At 37.6% G+C, this 14,711-nt stretch overlaps 1 long non-coding RNA gene across 1 annotated transcript in view; it reads left to right on the top strand.

Annotated features, from left to right (window-relative positions):
* Nucleotides 1-14,711, top strand: part of LOC131384269 (uncharacterized) — a 59,289-nt gene that overhangs the window by 25,575 nt on the left and 19,003 nt on the right. The window contains exon 4 of the long non-coding RNA XR_009214945.1: nt 5,699-5,763. This is a non-coding gene — a long non-coding RNA (uncharacterized LOC131384269). The remainder of the gene's footprint in view (nt 1-5,698; nt 5,764-14,711) is intronic.

The following is a 14,711-nucleotide window of genomic DNA, read 5'->3' on the forward strand; positions in this document are numbered from 1 at the left end:
TTCTTAGTAGTTTCTTATGATCCTTTGTATTTCTGTGGCATCAATTATATCTCTTATTTCATTTCTGATTTTATTTGTCTCCTCTCTTTTTCTTAATCTATCTGAATTTACTATTTTATTATTTCAAAAAACCAACTCTTAATTATGTTTATATTTTCTATTTTTCTATTGCTTTTCTACTCTCTATTTCATTTATTTCTGTTCTGATCTTTTTTTTTTTTTTTTTTTTTGAGCTAGGGTCTCACTCTGTCACCCAGACTGGAGTGCAGTGGTATGATCATGGCTCACTGCAGCCTCGAACTCCTGGGCTCAACTGATCCTTCAACTTCAGCCTCCCTAGTAGTGGGACCATAAGTGCATGCTACCAAGCCTGGCTGATTTATTTTTATTTTGCAGAGACAGGGTGTCCTTATGCTGCCCAGGCTGGTCTCATACTTCTGGGCTCAAGCAATCCTGCCTCAGCATCCCAAAGTGTTGGGATTATAGGCGTGAGCCCTACGCTGGCCTGCTCTAATCTTTATTATGTCCTTCCTTTTACTAACATTGGGCTTAGTCTGTTTTTCTCTTTCTAGTTCTTTGAGGTGTAACATTAGTTGGTTATTTTGGGTCTTTCTTTTTGATGTAGGCATTTTATTAATACAAACTTTCCTCTTAGAACTGCTCTTGCTGCATTCCTTTGTATTTCCATTTTATTTTATTTATTTATTTTTTTGAGATGGAGTTTCACTGTTGTTGCCTAGGCTGGAGTGCAATGGCGTGATCTCAGCTCACTGCAACTCCTGCTTCCCAGGTTCAAGGGATTCTTCTGCCTCAGCCTCCTAAGTAGCTGGGATAACAGGCATGCGCCACAAGGCCCAGCTAATTTTGTGTTTTTAGTAGAGATGGGGATTTACCATGTTGGTCAGGCTGATCTTGAACTCCTGACCTCAGGTGATCAGCCCACCTCAGACTCCCAAAGTGCCAGAAGTACAGGCCTGAGCCACTGTGCCTGGCTCTTTGTGTTTCCATTTCAATTTGTCTCAAGATATTTTAACATTTCCCTTGAATTTCCTCTTTCATCTATTGTAGCTTTTACTATTTTTAACAGTTTTGTCTTTTAATCATCATACTAAAGATGTAAGTGATTTACACATCATCATTACAGTATTAGCACATTCTGAATTTGAGTGTGTACATACTTTTACAAGTGAGTTTCATACTTTTCTATGTTTTTATATTACTAAGGATCATGTTACTTAGGATAATGTTGTTATAATGTTGACATATTTGTAAATTTTCTGAAATCTCTCCTATTATTGGTTTCTAGTTTTATGCCATTGTGATTGGTAGAGATGCTTGATGTGATTTCAGTCTTCTCAAATGTATTAAGACTGATCTCTGTCTAACATATGATCTATCCTGGAGACTATCTTGGATGTGCTTGAGAAGAATGTGTATTCTGCTTCTGTTGGACAGAATGTTCTATACATGTCTATTAGGTACATTTAGTCTAATATGTAGTTTAAGTCCAATGTTTCCTCATTGATTTCCTATCTGGATTATCTGTCCATTGCTGAAAGTGGGGTATTGAATTCCCCTACTATTATTGTATTGCAGTATCTCTCTCTTCAGATCTATTAATAATGTTTTATGTGTTTAGGTGCTCTGATGTTGGATGCATATATATTTATAACTGTTATATCCTCTTGATAAATCGATCCCTTTGTCATTATATAACGACCTTCTTTGTCTTGTTTTACATATTCTGGCTTACATCTATTTGATTTGATACAAGCATAGGTACCCCTGCTCTTTTTGTTTTGTGTTCCCGTAGAATATCTTTTCCCATCCTTTCACTATCAAACTATATGTGTCTTTAAAGGTGATATGGTTCTCTTGCAGGTAACAAATAGTTGTCTTTTTTTTTCTTTATCCATTCATCTAATCCTTGTCTTTAATTGGGGAATTTAATCCATTTACAGTCAAGATAATTATTCATAGGTAAGGACTCACTGCTGCCATTTTGTTCATTGTTTTCTGGTTGTTTGGTAGATCATTTGTTTCTTTTTTTCCTCTCTTGTTTCTTTCTTCCTGTCTTCCTCCTCTGTTATTAGAGGATTTTTCTCTACTAGTGTGTTTGATTCCTTACTTTTTACATTTTATGCACTTACTATAGGTTTTTATTTTGTGGTTAGCCTTATAAGGCTAACATAAAACATCTTGTAGTTATAACAAGCTATTTTAAGCTGATGACACTTAACTTTGATTGCATAAAATAACTCTACACTTTTACTCTTGTCACCCACACTTTATGTTTTTGTTGTCACAATGTACATCTTTTTATGTTGTATATTCCTTAACAAAATTATTGTAGCCATTACTACTTTTAACAGTTTTGTCTTTTAACCTGTCATACTAAGGATATAAGTGATTTACACACCATCATTACAGTATTAGCATATTCTGAATTTGAGTGTGTACATATTTTTACAAGTGAGTTTCATACTTTTCTATGTTTTTATGTTACTAATTAGCATCTTTTTTTATTTTGAATAATTCCCTGTAGATAGTTTTGGTGGTAATGAACTCCCTCAGCTTTTGCTTGTCTGGGACAATCTTTACCTTTCCTTCATTTCTGAAAGACAGATTTGGTGGATCAAGTATTCTTGGTTTACTTATTCTTAATTTTTTTTTCTTCAGCACTTTGAATATATCATCCCACTCTCTCCTGGCTTGTAACATTTCTGCTGAGAATTCTGCTGCTAGCCTTATTTGGACTCCCTTATATGTGATTTGCTTCTTTTCTTTTGCTGCTTTCAGAGTTCCCCCTTTGTCTTTGATTTTTACAGTTTGGTTATAATATGTCTTGGTGTAGTCTTATTGAATCTGATTGGAGACCTTTGACCTCCTTATCCCTGGCTATTTCTATCTCCCCCCAGATTTGGAAAGTTTTTTGCTATTATTTCTTTAAGTATACTTTCTACATTTTTCCTCTCTTCTCCTTCTTTTAACACCTGTAACTTGAATATTCGCTCTTTGATGCTGTCTCCTAAATCCTGTATGCTTTCTTCATTCCTTTTCATTTTTTTCTTTTCCTGGCTCTGACTGTATATTTTCAAATAACTTATTTTTGAGTTCACAGATTGTTTCTTCTGCTTGATCAATTCTGCTGTTGACACTATCACATTCTTTTTTTATGTTATTCATTGTATTTTTTCAGCTCCAGAATTTCTATTTAATTTTAAAAATAATGTTAATCTTTTTGCCAAATTTCTATTTTTGGTCATTTATTGTTTTCCTGCTTTCACTGAATTATTACTCTGTATTTTCTTGAAGTTCACTGAGCTTCCTTAAAACAATTTTTTTTTAATTCTTTGTCATGCAGTTTGTATATCTTCATTTATCTGAGGCTTGCTACTGGGAAATTATTGTGTTCTTTTGGTTGTGTTATGTCTTTTTGACTTGTCATGTTTCTTCTTGCCTTATGTTGGTGTCTGCCTGTTTGGTGGAGCAGTAACCTACTGCAGACTTTAAAGGCGAATTTTGCTATGAAAATACTTTCTTCTGGGGGAAGGGTGTGAGGGTGCTTGCTGAGTGGGGTGCAGTGGTTCTGGTACCAGTGAGGATGCAGTTGTGTAGTCATTGTGCAGCTCTGTCAGCTAAGGTTAGTGTTGACAATGATTGCAGAGATCCTCAACACTCAATGTTGTGGATGTCTGTGGTGGTGGTGAAGATTGTTGGGGTCTATCATCATGATGATTACTAAGGTTCTCCTGATCTATTTTTTTTTTCCATTGTGGAAGTTTTGGCTAAAGGGATTCCTGTTGGCACTGGGTCTGGTTTGCAGGCCCACCTGAAGTGGCAGTGGCACCAGTGTCTTAAGTGTGTTGCCTATGGAGTAGTTACAGGGCTGAGGCCTGAAGCATGGGTATGTGTGAAGAGACTATAGCTCTGGGATGTGGGGCAGCTATGGCACTGTCCTTAGAGTTCAAGCACTCCTGCTGCCACATTGCCAACAACATGTAAGGTGTGGATGCTTGTGAAGTAGCCAGGGAACCAGAATAGGAGCACAGGCTGAGACAGAGTTACAGTGGCTCCAAGGTTAGCATGGAGTGTACCTTTCTGTGGTGGCTGAGCCTGAAGTCCAGAGTTTGAGTGTATGCAGTAAGAGCTTGGCTCCAGGGTCCAGAGTGTGAACTAGCTCACCATGGTGATGGCTGTGGTGTCTGAGATGTGGGTGAGAGGAGTGCCGCCACAGAGACCAAGTCTGCAGTGTGGGCACATGCAGGTCAGTCCCAGCTTGGGGGCCAGGACAAGTGCGGGGTTGGGAGAGATGGTGGCTCTGTAGCAGGACGAGCCACAGAGAAAACTCCTCAGACACGGAGTTAAAGAAGGAAGGGGTTTATTTGGCCGGGGGCATCAGTGAGACTCCTGTCTCAAGAGCCGAACTCCCCGAGTGAGCAGTTCCTGTCCCTTTTAAGGGCTCACAGCTCTAAGGGGGTGCAAGTGAGAGGGTCGTGATCGATTGAGCAAGCAGGGGGTACGTGACTGGGGGCTGCATGCACCAGTAATTAGATCGGAACAAAACAGGATAGGGATTTTCACAGTGCTTTTCTATACAATGTCTGTAATCTATAGATAACATAACCAATTAGGTCAGGGGTTGATCTTTAACTACCAGGCCCAGGGTGTGGTGCTGGGCTGTCTGCTTGTGGATTTCATTTCTGCCTTTTAGTTTTTACTTTTTCTTTCTTTGGAGGCAGAAATTGGGCATAAGACAATATGAGGGGTGGTCTCCTCCCTTAGCTACTTTCCTAAAGCAGCTCAACAGTGGCTGCTTCTTAGGGCAGGAGGGGTATGCAGCTGTGTCTTTCTCTCTGGGGTTCCCTGGAGGAAATGGCTGTTGGTTACCTCAGTGGCAAATGATGCTAGTGTCCTCTGTAGAGCAGGTCACTGGGGACCACAGTAATTCTCCCCCATGTGGCTGATAGCCTCAGCCTTTCTTCTTTGTTCCTAGCAGTCTCCTGAATTCTCAGGTATGTCAGTTTCAGCAGGGATCTTTTCTGTGTGAATATTCTTTTTGTTTTTGCTCGTCTGTCTTCCTGTAGATGGAACACAGTGAAACAAAACAAAAAGAATATTCACACATAAAAGATCTTTAATGGGCCTTTGAGCTCTTTCAGGTCTCTTCTGGTTGTGGATAGCTATCTACATATTTTGTCTTGTGTCGGGGGATAAAGGCTAGTATCACCCACTCTGCCATCTGAATTATGTCCTAAGGGAAGCTGTTCAAACTGGGTAGACAAATGATATGTGTAGTCATAACACTGCTGCCCCTTTTGGACAAAACAACATAAATAGACTGTCTTCCAGAATACCCTGAAGAACAACAAAATAAATTCCCACTTCGCATGACCACAAAGCACTAATATTCTGGGACCTCAGTAAGTGTCAGCTCTTTTCAAAATTGTATAGATCCCGGCTATGGTCCTGTCCTACTCTTTTCTTTCAGAAGCAGCCTACTTCTCCCTGGAGAGCTCTCAAGAATTTAGAGCATTCTTATTTATCCCCAATTGCTCTCTCTCTGCCTCCAATGCAGGACCCAAGAGCCACTGGGAAATGAGCACTGTTTGTTTTTTGTTTTGTTTTGGTTTTGGCTTTTACCTTTCAGAAACAAAATCAGACATATTGAGGATGTACCAATGTCCTTCCATCCTAGGTTGCTGACCAGACCTCAACAGTGAGGGAATTTACCTCCTGCTTCATGCATGCAACATCAAAATAGTAAGTCAAAAGCACATGGAATGAGATTTGATGAGTGTAAATCTCACTGTGATAAGCTCAAGTGGAGCCACTCAGGGAGCTGCTTGCCATACCTTTAGAGAACAGTTCTGTTTGAGTGGTGCCACACTAAGAAAGCTCTTCTGCAGGTACACTGGCCTCTTTGCAGTTCCTAGGAACACTCCTTCCCCTAATGAGTAAGAGCATGTCTAACTCATTCTACTCTGTCAAGTCTTGGCTTTACTGTTACCTTCCCAGTGAGGCCTTTTCTGACAACATAGTATAAAATTGCATTCTCCCAGCCCTTTAACCTACTGGACTTTTTCTTTTTCCACAGTACTGTTACCCTCTAAAAAACCATATAATTTCTATATTGATATGTTTTCTTTATTATATATCTCTCTTTCTTCCCTAACTCCTGCTAAGATGTATGTTCCATGACAGCATCTGTGTCTTTTCCTTTTTTGTTGTTTTTCACTGATGCATCTCAAGTGGTTAAGACAAACTGGTACATTATGGGTATTCAAATGTTTATACTGACAAACTATACACCTGTGAAGTCACCACATCGATTAAGATATAGAACATTTACTTTGTCCCAGAAATTTCCCTTAAGTGTCTTTCCAGTCAATCCAGAGGCAATCAATACCACATAAATACCACAGTGTTTTGATTATTGTAGCTTTGTAGGAAATCTTAAAACCAACTAGTGCAAATCCTCCAACATCATTCTTCCTTTTCAGTGTTGTATTGAGTATTTTCTGTCATTCATATTCTCATAGAATCAAATTGTTGATTTCTACAAAAAAAGCATTTTTGGATTTTAATTGGGATTGCCATAAATCTATAGATCAATTCGGGGAGAACTGACATCTTAACAATGTCAAATCTTCTGATCCATGAACATGGTATATGTTTTCATTGATTTGGGAAGTCTTTAATATCTCTCAGCAATATTTTGTAGTTTCAACATGAAGTCTTAGACAACCTTTGTCAAATTTATTCATAATTATTTTAAATTTTTGATGCTATTGTAAATTTTTTTGCTTAATTTTTCAATTGTTTGTTGTAGCTATATAAAAGTACAGTTAATTTATGTACATTGACCTAAATTCACCTACTCTAGTATATATGTATATGTATATTTTTGAGACAGCATTTCACTCTGTTGCCCAGGCTGGAGTGCAGTGGCGTGCTCATGGCCACTGCAACTTAGAGTTCCTGCACTTGTGCAATCCTCCCACCTCTGCCTCCCGATAGCTGGGACTGCAGGCACACACCACCACACTGGGCTAATTTTTAAATTTTTTTGTAGGGTCAGGGTCCTGCTATGTTGTCTAGGTTGGTCTTAGACCTCTAAGTTCAAGCAATCCTCCCACCTCAGCCTCCCAAAGTGTTGGGATTACAGGCATGAGCCGCTGTGCCTGGCATCTAGTATTTTTGGTAGTTTCCTTAAGATTTTCTACTTACACAATTATGTCATCTGTGAACAAAGATAGTTTTATTTCTTCCTTTCCAATTTTTGCCTTTTTATTTCATTGTTCCTATTGTAATGTTGAACAGAATTGGCAAGAGTGGATATTCTTGCTTTGTTCTGAGCTTGTTAGCTCTTCTCATTTCCTCAAATGTGTGTACCTTACAAGACCTTTCTTACTTTCTATTCATATCTTTAGGTTGGTGCTTTCAGCTATTGCTTTTGATGACTAATATTCCTATGTCAGACATAATAGAAATTCTACTGCATAATTCTGGAGCTTTAACTAATGCTATCACATAATGTGGAATTTTAAAACTGAGCTCAAATGTTTGTGTATTATTTTCTGATTTCTCAAATGTAGTTACAGTTTCCTGTATCTATGCCCCCTCATACTTCTTCACATATCCCTGCTTACAAGTGAAAATACTGCCTTGTAATTATTTGTCTGCCTCTCCCACTAGACCATGTATTTGAAGGGCTGTGCCTTACTCATCTTTGTATTCTCAGAACTGTGCTTAGCGCCCTTCCCCCAAATGCCCATTGAATGAATATATGAAGAAATGGAAGGCACCATTTAATAGACGGACTTATTTTTACTTTTCTGTTCACATTGGAAATGTGTTCCTTCCCTTTCTGATGACACCTGCGTGTGTGTGTGTGTGTGTGTGTGTGTGTGTGTGTGTGTGTCCCTGGGGAGTATTTCCTTTCGTATCTTTTCCTCTTACATTTACATCGGTGCCTATGTTGCAAGTCACTGAGTTGATATGGAAGAAAGAGTTTTGTATAGTGTAGATTTCTTATAGATGGTGATAAGGTAAAGGGCCCAAATATGCTGTCTACTTGAAATAATAGAGGTGGTATTTATCCAAGACTGCTTCATTTTCCCACTGTTATGGGATGTTATGTGATTCATAAGTTTATTTTAAAATAAAATGCACTGAAGAACAGCCTCCAGAATTAGGATATAAATTTGTATTTGGATTCTAAGTGACTGGATAGCTTGTGAAAGAAGAACTCTCTATACATATTCTGTCCTTCATCTAGTATTCACTGCCGAAGTAGTAATGATCTAGGGTTCGGGATGAATTGTTCAGGCAACTTTGCATGAAAATATCTGTTCATCTCAAATAACATTCTTTTTACTTTTGTCTTTATGTATTAAAGAACTGAGAACATGTTCTCTTAAAGATTTCAAATGAAATTATTTCCTATCTTAAACATTATTTTTTCTTCCTCTGGAGAAGGACCTGGTCTTTAGTAATGGAAATTTCACATTATGCCATTTTCTTTTCTCAGATTTAAAGGCTAGAGCTGAGAGAATGACCTTAGGAAAGCCAGATTTAGTATGGTCAAATGTACCATATTTCTGTAGGGAGGAATAAATGTTTTCCTCTACTCTTATAGTTCTTAGGATGGACCCATGTAGCCAAAGACAGATTAAAAAGAGAGAAACAAACAGAAGTATATTAACCTGTATACCTCATGTATACATAGGAGATACCCAGAGAAAGGATTCTTTTAAATCTCAAAGAGTTGGCTTTGAATTCATATTTAAATACCATGTCTGCTGAAACAAAGAAAGGAGGGTTTAGGGAAGGCCAGTTATAGGTAGATGACCAGGAAAAGCAAGACAATAGACAAGAGTAAGGCTTGTTATGCAGATTTAAGTAGGTGCCTTCTCCATCGATAAGAGTCTCTATTGATTTAGAATAATACTTCTCTTCCTGGTACAGAGAGGGAGACACCCTTGCAAATGGAGATTTCCTTCAGAGATGTAAATTTTCCATACAAAAGCATAACTTCTACTCTTATTTTCAGAGCTTCTTCTGTGTCTGCAATTTCTCAAAATAATCCTTATGCCAACAAGGCATATTTTGGAATGGCATATTCTGGTCTCCTATAGGCATATTTTGAGGTGGCATATTCTGGTCTCCTATATTTACATCCCCACTACACCCCCACAAAAATGTATAAAATATTGTGATTATTTAAAACTTTGGGGTCAATTTTATGGTGAAAAAAAGCTTACTTAATTTGCATCTCCATAACTATTAGTGAAGTTGAGCATCTTTCATACAGTTATTGGACACTGTATTTTATCTTTAAATACTGGTTCATATCCCTTATTCTTATTTTTATGGGCTATTTTTTCTTGTTAATTATACTGTAACCACCCAACAGGTTTTCCTTGCCTGCTGCTTAGACTAAGCCAATTAATCAAGACAGAGGAATTGCAATAGAGAAAGAGTTTAATTCATGCAAAGTTGGCTGTACAGGAGACCGGACTTTTATTATTATTCAAATCAGTCTCCCTGAAAACTTGAGGCTCAGGTTTTTTGAGGATAATTTGAGTCAGTTCCTGGGTAGGGGCTACACGACCTCAAATCCACAAGACCGTAAGATGAGCCAGTTTATTGATTGGGTGGTGCCAACTGATCCATTAACTGCAGGGTCTGCAAAATATCTCAAGCACTGATCTTAGGCTTTACAATAGTGATGTTATATCTAGGAGCAATCTGGGTAGGGTCAGAATCTTGCAGCCTCTAGCTGCATGATTCCTAATCTATAATTTCTAATCTTGTGGCTAATTTGTTCATCCTACAAAGGCAGTCTTGTCCCCAGACAGGAAGGTGGTTTGTTTTGGGAAAGGGCTGTTACAGTCTTTGTTTCAAAGTTAAACTATAAACTAAGTTCCTCCCAAAGTTAGTTTGGCCTATGCCAGGAATGACCAAGGACAGCTTGGAGGTTAGAAGCAAGATAGAGTTTGTTAGGTCAGATATCTCTCACTGTAATAATTTTCTCAGTTATAATTTTGCAACAGCAGATTGCAGTAGAAGCTCTTTGCATATTTTGGGTATTAATCCTTTGTTTGTTATGTAGGTTGCCGGTTTTTTTCTCCCAAACTCTTATTTTTAACTTATTTCAAAGTCTTTTGTCATACATCATTAAACTCAGGGTTTTTTTTTCATTATATTAATTGATCTTTTCCTTGATGCTATTTTGGTTTTGTACCCTGTTTAGACACTGCCCCATTACAAGAGTGTAAAAGTTTATTCCGTGTTTTCTTCAAACTTGTTAAAAAAATGTTTTGCTTTAAATATTAGCTCTTACTCCAGAATTTAGTTTTCTGTGGTGTAAGGTAGGAATAAAAATGTGATGTTTTTGCTCAAATGAATCCTGAATAATTCTCAAACTGTTTTTGAATATTCCATTGTGTTTCCCTGCCTCTGATATAAAATGTCACATCTAATATAAACTGAATTCCAGGGTATGTGCTTACACACATGTATTTGTGGGTGTGGTGGAGGGGATAGGAGAGGAACACAGAGAGACAGAAAGAGACACACAGTACTATTTCTGGATTTTTAATTATTTTCTATTGTTTAATTTGTCTATTTATGAAACTATTGATGGAGAGTAGAATAAGCCCCTCACAATATGAAGGAGTGTTGAGCTGAAGGCAATTCAGAAGAAGCAAATGCAAGAAAGCTCCCTGCCAGCCTCCTATTTGCCTCCCATAGGTCCAGGATATAGATTTACAAAGACAGAAGCTATCCTGCCCACCTTTCTACCAGGGAGAGCAAAAGTCATCCACAAAAAACAACTTTGAATTCTTATTGACCTAGAGCTTGTACCAGAGCTTTACCAACTAGCCTTTATCTGCCATTTATTTGCATTTCCACAAGTTGCTGCTCTTAGAGATTCAAAGTTCTTCTTCTTTTTCATATTGCTTCTCTTGAAATTCACTCGTTTTTGTCGAAGATGCTATATAAGCTATGTAAACCCAAAATAAAATTATAATCCCCTCAAAACTGACAGAGTGGACCTTCCTCTGGGCCAAGAGGACCCAATGACCCCTGAAAATCTAGGTCAGATCGTGACAGGAAGGGGCTTTGGACATGCCTAGTGATCCTTTCCTCCCTTTGGTGTCCAGGCACACAGCTGATCAGCATTAACATTAAAATAGAGATCCTAAGACTGACAGAACAGACTCTTTGTAGCCATAAGATACCAAATTCCAACCTGGCTCCAGTATAGCATCACATGACAGATAGCAGTGGCCTGAAAGAAATATATATGTTTTAAATGGCCCTGCAAAGCTATCTCTTGCTGGGGTAATTTTACATTTTGTAGAGAATCTGTTTCCTTTATTAGGTCTCACCAGAGAGTCTGGTACCTTTGATAAGAGACAGTCACATCTATTCTCTTTGAAGTGGGCTACAGGCTACCTGGAGGTTTCATATACATGACAAAAGCCCTGCCTCCTACAACCCCCAACCCCTTACCTTAGCTTAAGCTGATTTCAACTCTTTAGGCAGAGCTTAACTCTTTCAACCAACTGCCAATCAGAAAATCTTTAAATTCACCTATGGCCCATAAGCCCCACCACCCCACTTTGAGTTGTCCCACCTTTCCAGATGAAACCAATGTATACATCACATATATTGATTGATGTCCTATGCCTCCCTAAAACATAAAACCAAGCTGTAACCCAACTGCCTTGGGCATATGTTCTCAGGACCTCCTGAGGCTGTCATGGGTCATGATTCTTAACCGTGGCAAAATAAACTTCTAAACTGATTGAGAACTGTCTCAGATACTGTCTGGTTTACAGCTGAAACTTGAAGCCACCTTTTTGAGAACTACTCATTCCCTGTGTGTCTCTCATGTATATATGAAATATACATGTTAATAAACCTTTGCTTGTTTTTCTCTTGTGAATCTGTCTTTTGTTACAGAAGTTCTTTCCCACTATAAACCCATGGGGGTTATTATTTCCTTTCATTATATTTTACTATATTACTTTAATACTAATAGCCTTACAGTATATTTTAAAATCTTATAGGGAAAGTTTTTGTTCTTTTGTTTCAAAAACCTATTGTCTCTCTGTCTCTCTATATATACATGTATAGTATATACATTCTATTGGAATTTGTGTTGAGATTAATTAAATTTATAGATGATTTGGGGGATAATGGACAACTTTAAAAAATGGCTTTCTTTCTTATTTTTTCCAATCTTCTATTATGTTGCTCCATCAATTTTTATAGGTCTGAAGAATTTCTTGGTAGATATTTTACCAGGTTTTCTGTTCATTTGTTGGTTATTAGTTTGAATAGTATCTTTTTTATGACCTTTTAAAATAGATTATTGCTAATATATATAAATATCCCTTTAAAATTGATTATTGTTTATATATTTATTATGTATAATACAATATATAAAATATTAATATATAAAATTGATTATTGCTAATATATAAATACATTATTGCTTATATATATTGCTTATATATTTATATATTCATATTTATATTATATGTATTTATATATAAGCAATAATCAATTTTAGAAGGATATTTTTGATTTTTTTATATTCTGCAAATTTACTTCTCTTTTATTAATTCTAATGGTTTTCAGTTGATTCTGTTGGATTATACAATATTATTTTGTACAAATAAAGACAATTTGCTCTCATACTTCTTTTTGTCATCTTAATGCATTCAATGAGAATGTCAGTAAATACTCCTTAGCTACCTGCACCCTTGTTTTCTGAATTTAATAAGAGTTATTTTAACAAAAACTTTACATATATTTGTTCTATGTTTCTGGTAGATATATTTTACCTTAAGAAAGTTTTATTCCTGTTCATAATGTGTTTTATTTTATTCAGAGAGGTTTAAAATTTCATCAAATTTTTTTAGAGTAATTGGAGAAGATCACAATTTTTTGCACATAATCTGTTAATCTTGTGAATTACAGCTACTGAGATTCTAATAATCCTCACAATTCTGAAATAAAGCCTGTTTTTTCATAATGCATATTTAATAACTATAGTGCTGACTCCGTTTTCTAATATTTCACATAGAAATGTTTATAGTTATTCTCATTAATGAGAATGACCTATAGTTTTTTTTTTTGTGTGTGTGTGTGTGTGTCTCTGCTATTTTTACCCAAATATGGTGTTAGAGTTAGGATAGGATTCTATGAAAGGGCCGTATTTGCAAAGCAACACCCAGATGCCAAAGGAACCAAGAAACTGAAGGGGGCAAACAAATCCAGTTTATTGGTAAAGGGTGCTTTATTGAGGGAACTTACAAACAGAAGCATGGTCTTGGGCAGCCATAAGACAGGTAGATCTCCACACTGTTCCCCCAAGACCCAGGATTTATATGCCATAGGGAAATGGCATACATGCTCCAGCCACACTATTTAAGGTGACCGTCCAGAACAGGCATGAATTCTGTATGCATCATAGCCTGTAACTTGTGTGATAACATTGAGGTCGACATGTTCTTATACTAAGGACAATAAAGAAGAAATCAGGAGGCATTCATGAGAATGGGTATCTGGGGAACCCGCCCGCAATATTTCAACGTAGGTTCTTTCTATTTTCCATGAGTGTCGGCCAGCTGAGAAATAAAGAGAAAGAGTAAAAAGAGAGGAATTTCACAGCTGGGCTGCCGGGGGTGGCATCACATATCGGTAGGACTGTGATGCCCACCTGAGCCTCAAACTAGCAAGTTTTTTTATTAAGGGATTCAAAAGGGGAGGGAGTGTAAGAACAGGGAGTAGATCAGATGCTTCAAAGGGCAAAAAGGAGAACTACGGATAAGGGTCTATGTTCAGCAGTGCACGTATTGTCTTGATAAACATCTTCAACAACAGAAAACAGGGTTCGAGAGCACAGAACCTGCCTGACCACAAACTTACCAGGGCTGGGTTTTTCCCCACCCTAGTAAGCCTGAGGGTACTGCAGGAGACCAGGATGTATCTCAGTCCTTATCTGTTGTTTTTCAAGGTGCACTGATTTCAAATTGTTCAAACACATGTTTCACAATCAATTTGTACAGTTAACACAATTATCACAGTGGTCCTGAGGTGACGTACATCCTCAGCTTACGAAGATAACAAGATTAAGAGATTAAAGTAAGACAGGCTTAAGAAATTATAAAAGTATTATTTAGGAACTGTTAAATGTCCATATTAAAATGAAATCTTCACAATTTATATTCCTCTGCCGCGGCTCCAGCCGGTCCCTCGATTCGGTGTCTCTGACTTCCCGCAACATCTCTCCCTTTCTTTTTGTGTAAATGTGCCATGGCGATGAAGGCTCGTTCATTCTCTCGGTTTTGACGCAGGATTCTTTGGCTGGTCCGGAACACTAAAAACAAGCCGATTAAACAGAGAAACATGATTCCAAAATGTACTACAGTGGAGCACCCAACAGACTTAATCCAAGTCGTGGGGTTTAGTCCAGAAAGACTTTCTGCCACCTGATCTAACGCCTCAGCTCCAGGCACAATGGATAAATGAGCTTGAGAGGCTTCAAAAATATCGGGGGAAACTGCCCCCTATATTTCAATGTAGATTCTTTCTATTTTCCATAAGCGTCGGCCAGCTGAGAAATAAAGAGAATGAGTACAAAGAGAGGAATTTCACAGCTGGGCTGCCGGGGGTGACATCACCTATTG

The sequence above is a fragment of the Hylobates moloch genome, unplaced genomic scaffold, assembly GCF_009828535.3.
Source record: "Hylobates moloch isolate HMO894 unplaced genomic scaffold, HMol_V3 SCAFFOLD_9, whole genome shotgun sequence".
Classification (NCBI taxonomy): Eukaryota; Metazoa; Chordata; class Mammalia; order Primates; family Hylobatidae; genus Hylobates; species Hylobates moloch.